The sequence below is a fragment of the Sturnira hondurensis genome, unplaced genomic scaffold (assembly GCF_014824575.4).
Source record: "Sturnira hondurensis isolate 20B ecotype Veracruz unplaced genomic scaffold, ASM1482457v3 Scaffold0013381, whole genome shotgun sequence".
In the NCBI taxonomy this organism is placed as follows: domain Eukaryota; kingdom Metazoa; phylum Chordata; class Mammalia; order Chiroptera; family Phyllostomidae; genus Sturnira; species Sturnira hondurensis.
Genome location: NW_028086012.1, coordinates 821478 through 836109, shown reverse-complemented (window position 1 = coordinate 836109; position 14632 = coordinate 821478).

The window sequence follows — 14632 nt, the reverse complement described above, 5'->3', positions numbered from 1 at the left end:
GAGTATAAACTTCACTGACGTGCATTCTTTAGTGAGTACATTCTTTATTTTTAAAAAAGTCCTTGATTTTGCACGTGTGTAGAACAAATAATTTACAAACGCAACACACACGGGGACTATAACGTTTTTCTTAATTCCACTGCCACACAACACTGTATGAACAGATTAAGATACTTTAAAATTACGGTGTGGCTCAGTGGTTTGAGCACGGGCCTGGGTCACGGGCCACTCCCCAGTAGGGGACACATGAGAGGCAACCACAGAATGATGTTTCTCTTCCACTCTTTCTCCTTTCCTTCCCCCTCTCTAAAAATAAATAAAGTATTTTTCAAAAAGAAGAAGGATTAAAAAAATAAAATTGCAATATTAAAATATCTATGTGGAATCAACCAATAGGCAGTATCCTCTTCAAAATCTCCAAATTCTGTGAAGTGCACTAGCCATATTCTTTAATACTTATCCTAGTTTCTGTCATTTATGGACCTTTTGATGGATCATTCCTTCCTCAGTTCATTTTAGTTCGTGGCTCCCTGACTGGTGTGGCTCAGTGCTGGCCTGCGAACCAAAATGTGACTGGTTCAGCTGCAGTCAGGGCACTTGCCTGTATTGGGGGCCAGGTCTCCAGTTGTGGGTGTTCAAGAGAAGCAACCCAATTGATGTTTCTCTCCTCTTTCTCCCTCTTTCCCCTCTCTTTGAAAATTAATTTTTTAAAAATTTTTTAAATGAAAATAGTAGCTCATGGTTTATTGTCTTCCTTTCCACCTCTATTTCTGTTCATCATCCAACATCTGTGTGGATGACCACCCAATACTCTGTCAATTCTTTACCTCCTCACATCCTGCAATCTTTCCTTCTATTTTAAATCAGCTGTTCCATCTCTATGTTTGCCTCACAGCTCATCCCTGTGTTTGTTATTGCCAGTAAGTATCCCATCTCTAAAATCTATTTCAAGAATCCCAACTGTCTGATCATAGTAACTGATTCTTTGACTTCATCAAAACCTCCAAACTGTTAAATATTACTTTTCTAATGCCTCTCATTCATATAACTTGTGTCACACAGTTTACAAGTTTGCCTACAAACACAATGCAACTCTTGTTTTCCTCCTTCTCCATTATACTCACCTGGTAAAACCCCATTCTAATTGGACCCAACAATTTACCTTCTTTAACAAGGGCTGAGGCTTTCATTTTAAATTCTTGACCACAACCCTCAAAAAGACAGACTTTTTCTGGCACTCTTACTGAATTTTCCTAGTAAGTTCATTTTCCCACTTCCAGAGATAGTGTATTTCACACCTTCTCTGTTCAAACTCCTACACATTCTTCTCTCCCTTCACCATAATTAGTGACTTCTCACATTTGAGAAAATAAAAATCATCAGAGAGAATCATTCTCATCCAACTGAAAAGTCATGAGCCTACTTGATTTGTACTGTGAGGCGCAAAAATTAATTTTCCTCTCACATTTTAAATTCTTCTAGCTAGGCTAATCCAATTAATATAAGACAGATTAAGAGGAGAAAATGTCCAAAGTTTATTATAGATGTACGTTTTTGGCTGCCATAAGATATGAGACCTGAAGACACATGGGGCAGTTGAGGTTTGTATGCTATTTTGGACAAAAGAGAAGGGGGCAAGGGCCTAGGATTTAGAAAAAGCAGGCTATTCACAGAGTGATAGAAAGATCAAATGTAGAATTCTTGCTGGGCCACCCAGGGACAATGGGACACCAAAGGAAGTTCAACAAAAGGGCTTTGCTAGATTTTCCCCTGTCTGACACATTTAGTTTATGTTATGATGCTATGCAGATGAGTACTACCTGTAAGCAGGTTTTTCCCTCTGAATTCCTTTAGGCAGAAAGGGGGAAGAGCAAAGGTTTTTTCTGAGTCTTTTGTTTCTTAATAACCAGTTTAAAATCAATATTCCAAAAGACACATTTTTGGGTGGCGAAATTTTGGTCCTCCTCAATACCCATCTCCCTTTCCATCTTTCTGATACCATGAAAGATGTCTCTTTGCCCCTCTCACACCCGTTCAATGGATCCCATCCCCTCTTGCCTTTTCTAGGACTTTCCCTTCTATCATCAATTACTTCTACTGGATCATTTCCATCTTAAAAATAAACAAAACCTTTCCTTTGTCCTATTATCTCATTTTCTCCCTCCTCTTCGCGACAAAACTTAAACAAGATGTCTCCAATGAGAGGTCTCCATTTCCACCCCAATCTGTTTAACCTGTTCTTAAAGTTGCCAACGATACCAATGATCTACATGTTGCCAAAACAAATAAAATCTCTATACTCTTTTTACCTGTTAGCACCATTGAACATAGATGGCACTCTGTCTTTCATGAAACATTTTTCTCACTGGACTTTGTGAAAACACATTCTCACAACTTTCCTCCTGCCCCAGTGATCTGTCGTCTTCTCTGGCTCCTCCCTTGTAGACCTCTAACTGTTGGGATCTTTCAGGACTCATATCCAAGCCAACTTCAAGACTTCAAATATCACCTAAATATTAATACCCTTCATATTTATATTTCCATGGTAGAGTAGATCTCTTATTTGAGATCCCAACTCATTTGTTTAAGTTATTAGACATCTCCACTTGGAGTACTAGCTGGTATATCAATTTAATATGTCCAAACTAGAGTTCTCTATTGTATCAACCTAATTCGTTCCTTCTCCTCATTATCCCCAGCACAATAAATAGCATCATCTCATTGTTAAAACAACAAGGATTCATCCTCTTCATAAAATCCAAAAAATTGATTCTACCTCCAAAGTATATCTTGAATCCATTTCCTTCTCTCTATCTCTGTCACTGCAACCTACTCTTTTTTTTACCTCCGTCTTTCACCTAAATTACTGCAAGCAGAATTTAACCTGTCTTCCTGCTCTCTTTCTGGCTCCTCTCTAATCCATTTTCCATATGGCAGCTACAGTGATCTTTTAAGAAAAAATAACTCAGAAGTCATTTCCCTCCCATGTTTAAAGTGGCTTCCATTTAAAATAAAATCCAAACACCTTAACGAGATCTACAAGACATGATTCAATCTGACCTCTGTCTGGTTCAACACCTTTTCTCTCCAGTTCCTTATCCCTATCCACAGGAAGCTCCTCTCTGTTCTTAGGGTTTATCAAGATATTTTGCATGCTTCTTGCGTCAGTGTACTTGGACTTGCTGTTTACTCAGCCTGAAGGGCTTTTCCCCCAACTTTCTGCAGTTATGGCTTCTTTATTTTTCAGTCTCAGTTTGAACATGGCCTCAAAAAAGCCTTCCCTGCCAATCACCACATTTAGAGTAAGCCTCCCCTCTCTGTCACACCACCCTCTGTGTGTGATGTAAGGCATATGATAGCTCTCTGTACAATTTATATTGATCTTGTTTATTTCTTCTCGTTTACTGTCTCCTCTGTTAGACTGGGAGTCCATCTGAGTTCCTTTTTTTTTAAGACTTTATTCATCTTTAGAGGGGAAGGGAAGGAGAGAAATATTAATGTATGGTTGCCCTTCACGTGTCCCCTGCTGGGAACCGGCCCCCAACCCAGGCATGTGCCCTGACTGGGATTCGAACCGCAATCACTTGCTTCACAGGCCCGCGCTCAATCCACTAAGCTACACCAGCCAGGGCTCCATCTGAGTTCTTAAGGCAGTACCACTGATACATAACACAGAGACTAACCCCAAGATGCTTAATAAATAGGTGTTGAATGAATGAATGAATGAAAGCATAACAATAAAGAGCAGCCTTTAGTTCCATCTCCAGGGCTTTGTGCCAAGGTCCTTCACTTTTCTGACACACTACTTGAGCGGTACATATGCCTTAGGGAGGGAAGTCATGATGTGTGAAGTGGTTAGTACTAAGTGCTCAATAAATACTAGTTATTGTTATGAAAAAAACAGAGACCTCTAAAGGAACTTGAGTGTTAGAACCCAGAAGATAAATGGAGTTAAGTAATAAAAGTTTGGTTAGTGTGTTCTTTTTGAAGAGGCAAGGAAGTTTAATGTATTTTAGGAGAAAGTGTATCCTTGAATTTAACAGTAGATCATTTAACAAGAATGATCCACTACAACTAAGTAGGGTTTTTCTTAGGAATACTAGGATGTAATATTAGGAAAGTCATTACAATATTAGAAGAAAAGTATTAAGCTAATACATCCCATCAATAAATTAAAGAAGGGAGCCCTGGCTGGTGTAGCTCAATGGATTGAGCACAGGCCTGTGAAGCAAAGGGTTGCCAGTTCGATTCCCAGTCAGGGCACATGCCTGGGTTGCAGGCCAGGTCCCCAGTAGGGGATACGTGAGAGGCAACCACACATTGATGTTCTCCCACTTTCTCCTTCCCTTTCCCTCTCTCTAAAAATAAATAAGTAAAATATTTTAAAAATATAAAAATAAAGAAGGGGGTCCTGCCAGATAGCTCAGTTAATGTTTTCCCTGATACGCCAATGTTGCAGGTTTGATCCTGGTCATGGCTCATGCAGGAATCAACCAATGAATGCATAAATAAGTAGAACAACAAGTTGATGTCTGTGTCTCTCTCTTTCTCTCTCAAAAAAATAAAAAAATCAAAGAAGGAAAAATAAATAAGAAAAAATGTGGAAGCTCAAAAGGCATTTGATAAAATTCAACATTCGTTGAGTTTTAAATTTTTTAAAATTTAGTAACAAGAGGATAATTCTTCTAAAAAATCTTTATTACTATTTTGGGTGAAAAAGTGTTCAGATTATATCAATCGAATCTGGAAATGGAAATTGCTGATTTCCTCCATTCTGCATAATAGAAATAGCTGTCACTAGGTGACCATTTAGTACTTTGTACCAGACATTGCATTACCTCAATCGATGTTCACAACAATGCTATGAACTAGATACTATGATTATTCCCATTTTACAGATGTGGAAATGGGCTTACAGAAGCTAATGAACTTTTGTAGTGTTGCATAGTTAATGAATGATAGACCTGGATTTTGAATCCAGATCTCTCTGATTTAAATTTCAAGCTCTTAACCATTCTGCAATACATTTTCCTCTTTCATTCTAGATATTGATGCTTAGGTCCAGTTACAGGCTTAGTTACACATTTTTAAAAGTTACTTTAGTAGTTAGCCCTGGCTGGTGTGGCTTAGTGGATTGAGTGCCAGCCTGTGAACTGAAAGGTCACTAGTTTGATTCCCACTCAGGGCACATGCCTGGGTTGCAGGCCAGATCCCAAACTGGGGGATGTGTGAGAGACAAGTGGTTGATGTTTCTCTCCCTCTCTTTCTCCCTCACTTTCCCTCTCTCTAAAAATAAATAAAATCTTTAAAAAAGAAAAAAATTGCCCTGGCTGGTGTAGCTCAGTGGATTGAGCACGGGCCTGTGAAGCAAGGGGTCACTGGTTCGATTCCCAGTCAGGGCACATGCCTGGGTTGCAGGCCAGGTCCCAGTGGGGGACACATGGGAGACAACCACACATTGATGTTTCTCTCCCTCTCTTTCTCCTTCCCTTCCTCTCGCTCTAAAAATAAATTAATAAAATTAAAAAAGGAAAAAATTATATAAGTAGTACACTACATACATTTTAACCACAAAAGATTCAGATAACGAATATATTTGTAGAGCTAAATCCAACTCTCATTTACTCCCACCCTATTAAAAGTTTGGTCCGAGGACCAAAATGAAAACCCTTTTATTTTTAAAAGATTTTATTTATTCACTTTAGAGAGAGAGGAAAGTAGAGAAAAAGAGGGAGAGAAACATCGATGTGTGAGAGAAACATTCATTAGTTGCTCTCACACTCAGCCCAACCAGGGACCAGGCCGGCATTCCAGGCATGTGCCCTGAGGGGGAATCAAACTGTCAACCTTTGGCTTTTTGGGACAATGCTCAAAGAGCCACACCAGCCAGGGCAGGAAAATCCTAATTAATAGCTGTCTCAAATAATAGCCATTATCATAAAGATATCCAAAGTTAATTCATCGTTTACTATATGCTAGACACTGTAGAATTGTTTTTGTCTCCACTTTACAGATTAAAGAAGTGCCGCCACTGTAATTCAGCCTAACAAGGCAACATGATTTGTCACCTAGACTTTTGCAAAGCTTCCCAAATGGTCACAATTGCCCTCCTACTTTTTATTTTCCAGGCAGCAACCAAAATTATTTTTAAAAAAAGCAAACCTGATGCTTCTAATCTCTTCTTTAAAACCCCTTCGTGTCGCCCTGGCTGGCATAGCTCAGTGGATTGAGCGTGGGCCTGTGAACCACACAATCGCTGTTCGATTCCCAGTCAGGGCACATGCTTGGGTTGCAGGCCAGTTCCCAGCAGGGGACTCACGAGAGGCAACCATACATTGATATTTCTCTCTTTCTCTCTTTCCCTTCCTCTCTAAAGATAAATAAATAAAAAATTTAAAAAAAAATTAAAAAAAAAAACCTTCGTGTCTTCACAATGTCCTTAGGAGAAAAATAAAAATACAAAGATGGCTTCCATTTGCTGGCCATGACTTTCCTCTCCAATCATTGCAATCTTTGCTACAATCACACTGACTGCCTTTTAGTTCTTTTCATTTATTTTACTCTCTCCTGAAATAATCTCTCTAGCCACCCTCTTTCCATTTTTGGTGAGCTCCTGTCCATCGTTCAGGACTTACACCTGCCATTCTCAGATGGCCTTCTGTGACCCCAGAGATCAAGTTGCTCCATTTGATTGGCACCCTGTACTTTCACTGTCATAATACGCACCCCACGTTGTTGTCGAGACTTTCTAAATTGTGCCCTCTGCCCTGGATGATCATGAGGACAATGACTGAGATTCTCTTTTAGCCATCAAATCCCCAGGGCCTGGTGCTGGGATACTTGATATATATATTTGAATGAATGAATGAATCCACTATCTTTCATTTTCTGAACCCATTAAAGAATATCCCGAGTCATGAATGACTAATTTCAGATATTAAAAAACTCCACAGTTCAAATGTGTGGTAAATTATGCTGGATGGTACGTAGAACAATCTTTACCTTTAATTCTCTGAATGTGGATAAACTTATGACTCAAAACTACAATTACAATAAATAAAAAGTATAATTACCCTCTGGTTTGACTTTTTATGAGGCCCAGAAGGGTAAAGAATGGAGATAATATGCTTGATAAAATACATTGCTAATCCTCAATGAATAGTAATTGCATTGACTAAATTTACATCTTCAATTGTATCCCAGGGCCTGAGAAACCATGTTGGTTCACTGAATTTGTGTTAGTTTAGCATCATAGTTCCACCCTTGCAGAGGCCATTCAGTTTCCAGATCTATCAGCACTTGTCTCTATAGTTTCACATACATTATAAAGACCTCAAAGTATTTTGTTTGGAAGCAGAAAAGAGGGTGCCTAAACTTCCAAAATGCATACTCCCCTGTAATAAGTGGTTCATAGACCCACCCAACTGGCAAACTCTAAGGGTGCAGTAAATATCCCCACCACCAGGTGTCTCAGTGGCCATGCCACTTCCTCCATCTCCTTGGAAAACAGCTAGCTGCACACACTCCATTACTCCATTGTTTTGAGCCTCCAAGCAAATAACCTTTCCGAAGGGTTGATTTCAAAATTTCCAGCAGATCTAATCAGTATTTACATTGCTTCTCTCAAATACAGAAACGTTGGATTAACCATAGTCTCTCACTCTGTTACTGCTTTCCTTTGTTTAGAGATAGCATGCTGTGTTTGCAGTACATTTATTTATTTAATTATGTCTTTATTTATGTATAGAGGAGGGGAAGAGTCTTAGCCTGAAGTGATCATGATGTTCTACCTGATTTTGATGACCTTTCTCTACACAAAGACTACAGTCTTAAAGGCATTTATCACTATTTGTAGCTAAATTAACCACTTGAACTGATTTTAAAGGTCAAAAAGACTTAGAACCTAAAGAATCACCAAATGGAGTAAGATAGCACAAAGACAGATTCCATATATGTGAATTTTTACCATAAAGGGGACATCAGAAGTCAGCAAGATAGAAAAGAAATAGTCAACAAATGGTATTAGAATAACTAATTTACCAAAAAAATTATCAAAGTAATTCCAGAAGGATTAAAAAGGTAAATATATTTAAAAACCAAATCCTGAAAGAATGAGAAAAAATAGAAGTGAATATCAGATCTTTGTCAGAAACAGAAATTTCTAAGATTTAATATAAGAAATGATCAAACAAAATATAAATTTCCCTGCACAAAGATTAGAAATCACCATGTGAAAAAAACAAAAAAATAACAAAAATTAAAAGTCAAACTGAAAAAATAATTACAAAGAAAAATTACAAATGGTTAATACCTTTAATATATAAATAATTTATACAATTTTATAAGAAAAATCACTAGGATCCCAGTAAACAGCCAAAATAAATGAACAAACATATGGAAAATATTTGTCTTCACTGGTAATTTCAGAAATGCAAAGTAAAATGAGATCATTATTTTTCATCTAAGTTAATACAAATTGAAATAGGCACTACTGATATAACCCCTTTGGAAAATAATTTAGCGTACCTTTTAATAAATGCATTGTCTCTCTCTTCCTCCTCTCTCTCTCTTTCTCTTCATTTTCATTCAACAAATACCCTCTGTGTGCCAGCTAGGCGCTGGAATCTAGCCTAAATTCTAAGTACAGAAAAAAACTTTATGTACAAATCTATTCATCTCAACATAATCAGTAATAGCCTCAAATTGAAAACCCCCTGCCTTGTCACCCATAGACAACGTGACCAAATGTCCTATTTTGCTCAAGACAATCTTGGTTTATGCCTGATGTCCTAGTATAAATAATTATCAAATGGTGCCCCCTATTCAGACAACTTTCTGGCTGATGGCAGTCAAGTGTCTTGGGAAAGGGCCAGCTTTTCTAATTTGTACAAAAGCACCATTGGGATTAACCACTGCCCATGGAGTTGCTGAGGTTGGTGATTTCTGGTTTTTGTCTCAATATTTTTATAATTTCCAAATTTTGTAAAGTAGACTTTATAGGCATATAGGATTTATAGGGATTAACTAATTTCATTTTCATAACCTATAATTATTTTTTTCTTATTTCACTGTTTTTTTATTATTTTTTAAAATTACTGATTTTAGAGAGAGAGGAATAGAGAGAGATGAATAGTGATTTGTTGTTCACCCATTTATGCATTCATTGGTTGATTTTTGCACGTGCCCTGACCTGGGATGGAACCCGCAGCCCCAGTACATCTCACCAATACTCCAACCAACTGAGTTAGTCTGCCAGAGTTTTATTTCACTGTTTTTTAAATATAAGGAATTTGAAGTACTGAGAGATTAAGTTACTTACCAGATTCACACAGTTATTAAGTGATGGAACCAAGATTTACACTCAGGCAGTCTATCTCCAGACCTTTAAAACAATAAGATAGCCTACCCAATGGCACCATTATATCCAACTGGGCTTGTTATTCATTTATAGGGAATAAAAATTACCAAAGCTCACGAATGTTATTTAAAAAGTGCTTAAACATAATAGCCCCAAAAGATTTTTATTTCTTCCTTAGAAATACAGTTAAAATCTTTACTTTTAAGTTCACTAATTAGAAACAAAACAAATAAAAATATAAATAGTTGATTTTTAAAAAAAATAAGATGCAAAAATTTATTAAGTAATAAAACTATAAGAATTCTAAACATCAAATTATAAATGTCTCTTTGATATATGGTTATATTTCTGTTTATATTTTGATGTATACTAAGTAAACACAATAAAGATATCTGTTTTAAATGTGTTGGTGGACAAATAATGTTTCTCTTACATAATTAATGTGGATTAAACAATATGCATTACTATTTAAAATGAGGATATATAAAAATTATATATTTTTCTTTTTTTTTAAAGACTTTATTCATTTATCCTTAGAGGGAAAGGGAAGGAGAGAGGGATGGAAATATCAATCTATGTGTCCTCTCATGTGTCCCTTGCTGGCAACTGGCCTGCAACCCAAGCATGTGCCCTGACTGGGAATTGAACCATGATCCCTTGGTTCACAGGCCCACACTCAATCCACTGAGCTGCACCAGCCAGGGCTAAAATTATATATATTTTATGTTATTAAAGATTTATAGAATCAACTGTATAATGCTACCTTTAGTTATGTTAATCTAAAATAAATCAACTTTAAAAGTCACTTTTTTAAAAATCATATACTACAGAAGAACAAAATTTAAATTATCTCCTTAAATGGGATCCTGGTGTATTCAAGTATCACCAGTCTGAATCATACTATGCTGGTACAAATCAATTAAATTCTCTTTAATGGGTCTAAGGGTTCCCAAGTCTCCTGGGCTATAGATTCACAAATCATATTGAAGTTTAGCTACCGATGTCTCATCCATCATGTGTTGGCATTTCCTAGTTTCATTCTCAGACGCTGGAAGCAGCTTAGGTTGGCTAAGAAATGAAAAGATTCATGTTTCCTGCCCACCTCCATCTCAGGCCATTTGTCTCTTGGCAAGTTTCTGAACTTCCCTGAGCTTCACTTTCCTCATTTGTTAAATAATAAAATAATAACACCTCGTAGTGTTGGCTTGAGGATTAAGTGAAACAGGTCACAGTGAGCACCTAACATAGTCTTTCATGTTTTAAGTCTGAGCACCTAACATAATCTTTCAAATCTTTAAATCTTTAAAAGATTTTGTTGACAATTTCAAGTAAATTGTCAATTAAAATTAGTTATTATTATCATTGTGACATCCAATTTCTGGGACCCCCAACTGGAGCTCTTATGTAGTGACTCTGGTTAGATGGGGTAAGATTTGAAAATAACCTCACTGGCTTGAGCAAGGAAAGACACAACGGAAGTACAGTTTGAGTGACACTTCCCGAGAGGACATAAGGGACAATCAGGACTGGCAGGGCAAAGCAGGCAAGATCATCAGAGTTGGTTGGGTTTTGGCAGGCATGCTAGGTCCTGCAGGGGGAGTATCTGGGCCAAACTGGAGTGAATTTTAATATCCTTCAGACCACAAAGGCGTTAGGCTTCCTGCACACCCAACTCGGCAGTGAAAGACTGGGTGCTTGCTGTCTCCTAATAATCACTGAGACTGCAGCAAGAGCAGGAAAAGAGCCTTTGACTCATCTGCCTCGCCTCTGACAGACCCAGAACGGGGCCTAAGCTCCAAGGGCTCTCATTGTTATCACATAACAGGTCTAGAGGCTCATGAACATAGCACCACAGGGACAGAGGCACAACATGGAGGCAGCATACTCTGAAATCCCTTTGTCATCTTTCCAAGCTCAACTCTGGATCCAGATTCTAAAGCTTAAACCAGATAATGCACATTTAATACATTCCCACCATAAAATATTGGCTGTTATCCCTCCCTCCCTGACCTGGAATTCACATGACCTGGAATGCAGTAAGTGTTGGGAGATTAAAGGTCTTCTTCCCTGGACTTTCTTAGCCAGGGCTGGTCACTTGCCCCTTTGGGATCCTAATTCCCTGCTCTTGGCTTGCCATTGCACTTATCACAATACATTACATTTTTACTGTCTGCTGACCTTCATGTTTCCTCCACAAGGCTGTGAATTCTTTGAAGACAAAGACCACTCCGTTGTGAATTCGTATCTTAGGTGCTTAACGAATATTTCGAGACTGTTAAATAAACAAAAGTACATTGAAAAAAGTAGGCATTTTGGAATCTTTATAGACCTGGATTTGAATCCCAATCTCAGCATTGAAGCTGTGTGTCCCTAGTAAGTTACTTCACTGAAAACAGGGATGAAAATAACTCCCTCCTAACATGTGTGAGGATTAAATGGGATAGTGTAGGAAATTGGCCTTGGACCTGGCCAATTTGGTGCTCAGTAAATGAGTTCCCTTCATCCTCAAGAAATTTATACCAGTTATTCAAGTCTCTTGCACTGAGTCTCCTTCATCCGTAAAACTCTCATGGAATAAGAATACATGAGATAAATGTAAAGTACTATGATGTCTTTGGCTAAGCAATGGCTGTGTGAGCTGAAGGAAAAGTTTAATGTGTTATTACTGAGCTTAATTAAGTCTTCTTTGATCATCTATAGTACTGGAAGAAGAGTACATTTTCCTTGAGGTTAATTCAAGGGACACTATTCACAGGAGGGAAAATCGGGGGCTGGGGTCATCAGGGAGGCCAGGCGCCTCCCACCCCCCCACCCCCCACCCCCGACCTCAGGCAGCACACGGTCTTCCCAGCCCTCTTCACAGACCCTAATAAATCCTGCTAAGTGCATCCTCCTTCTCCCCTGGGGCTTCTTTGTAAATCACCCCAACCAGACCAAGGCTAAAAACAGGACTCAGGATACATCAGGCCTGGTGGATGGTTGGCAGCAGGGAAGTGAGTCTGACAGAGGGGGTTGGATTTTAAATAAAAACAAATCCGATTGGACAGAGGGAGAAAGATAATGAGAAGGGGAAGTAAACCGAAGGGGTAAATGCAGAGATTCTCTCACCAATGCCCAAGTAAGCCAGATTCCGAGGTTGCGTGGTAGCTCCTCCTCCAAATCCCGATTACCCACCTCCATCCCTCCCCCACTGCCTTTTCACTGCTTGCTGAATTTAGACCACGAACCACGTGCTTGCTGCCTCTTCTGAGCCATCCTGGGAATGAGAATCTGATGCTTCGGAAGCAGCGGGGAGGACCCACAGTACAGAGTCAGGCGGCCTTCCCTTTCTGTGTTCTACAGTTGGCCCCAATTATTTGAGAGGAAAAGCTGCGGTCACACAAGAGATGACTGTAGGAGTCAATGGCCTAAAATTTCGAACAGCATGTTCACAAACTGGATCAAATCCATCACCTGCCCCCAGCCGTTTGACTTATTTCAGGACCCATCCACCGCATTCCACTGCCTCCATTCCCTTTCCTCCTGCCTTCCAGCTGTGGCCCACCAGGTGAGGAGTGGCCTCTTCTGCCCCCTCTGTCTTCCCTGAGTTAAGAAAAATTTTCAGAAAATTACCTCTGCCTCACAAGGCTGAAACCATGGTTTTGAAAAAGCTCAAAACCCTCGATTCTAAAACATTAGCACCTCCAACATATTTTCTTGGGATGTTTTCTCCAACTCCACATGAAAATGGCCCTATGCTGTGTTTCTCATCCTCTCATAATGTTCTAAGTATTATCTGTCTAGCCCCAGGTGTCTTAAGTCAGTTTCATGTTTAGGAAAGAAAAGCAGCAACAACAAAACCAAAATGTTTCAAGAAATACAGATAAACTCACTCCCAAGAGGAGAGGCAGTTAAATATAGTTTCCGGGGAAGGGAATAGAATCTAGAACCGGAATGCCTGGGTTTGAATTCTCAGTTAACCACTTACTAGTTACATGACTTTGCTTCAGTCCCTTATCCTCTCTGGCCTCTGAGAGAGGTTTCTTCATTTACAATATGGGGATGATAATAATAGTACTTACTACTTTTAGCATTAGGAGAATTAAATGAGTATTTAAAGCACATAGTACGTGAAACATACTATAAAACATAGGCTATTATTTTACTAGAATATAGACTTGAGCTGTAATATATAGATTGCAACTGGAATTTTTTAAATTAAATATAATGTATTTCATCTTTGAGTTTGAAGAAACAAGCAACTCAGGTTTGTAACAACTGATTATCTAAAGATCTGTTTTGCCTTAACAAACAAAAAAAAAAACCAACCCCAAAACCTAAGCCAAGGTTGTTTTCCCTGGGATATGAAAACCTTTTCTCTAGGATATAAAACATTCTACGATTTTATATTTGTAATTGTATATTTACCTTCCAAGGGTACCTGAGTTTACTCTTTTTTATTATTGAACTTATTGGGGTGACATTGGTTAAAAAAACTATATAGGTTACAGCTGTACAATTCTATGTGCAACTGGAACTTGGATGCCAGGTCTCAGCCAGCTCAGCCAGCTGGTGCATTCTGAGAAGCCACCATGCCCAGTCCATTCAAACTGCATTCCAACCTTATACCTTTCTCCCATTTGGCCATTTGAATGCTTGTTCATACAAGAATAAAGTAAATTTCATTCTTAAAAAAGAGAAAGGAACCCATCTATTCAGAAAGTCTGCTTTGGTGAAATATTAGTAGCTCAATTTATAGGTCTGAAGAGATTTCCACTCATGGAAATGAGATTGTTTGCAGAGTTGAAGGGCAGCCCTTAAAAAGGACATCTATGCCCTGGCTGGGGTAGCTCAGTGGACTGAGCATGGGCTGTGAACCAAAGGATCACTGGTTCGATCCCCAGTGAGGGCACATCGCCTGGGTTGTGGGCCAGGTCCCCAGTGAGGGTCATGTGAGAGGCAACCACAGATTGATATTTCTCTCCCTCTCTTTCTCCTTCCCTTCCCCTCTCTCTAAAAATAAATAAATAAAAATTATTTTTTAAAAAGGACATCCATGGGGGTTAGAAACATCAGTAGAGTCCATAATTGTAGACAGCGTAAGACAAGTTTTAATGCCTTAAAATTTAGCTCCTGTCACAAGTGCGCAACTGCAGTAGTGCTTTGAAAGGTCGCTGATGATGACCTTTCAAAGGTCGTCAAACGCCTGGTCTGGACACCCTTTGAGCCAGACCAGGCGTTTCTTCAGCACTCACTCTTCTTGAAACTTCATAATTTTCTCCTTGGCTCTACACC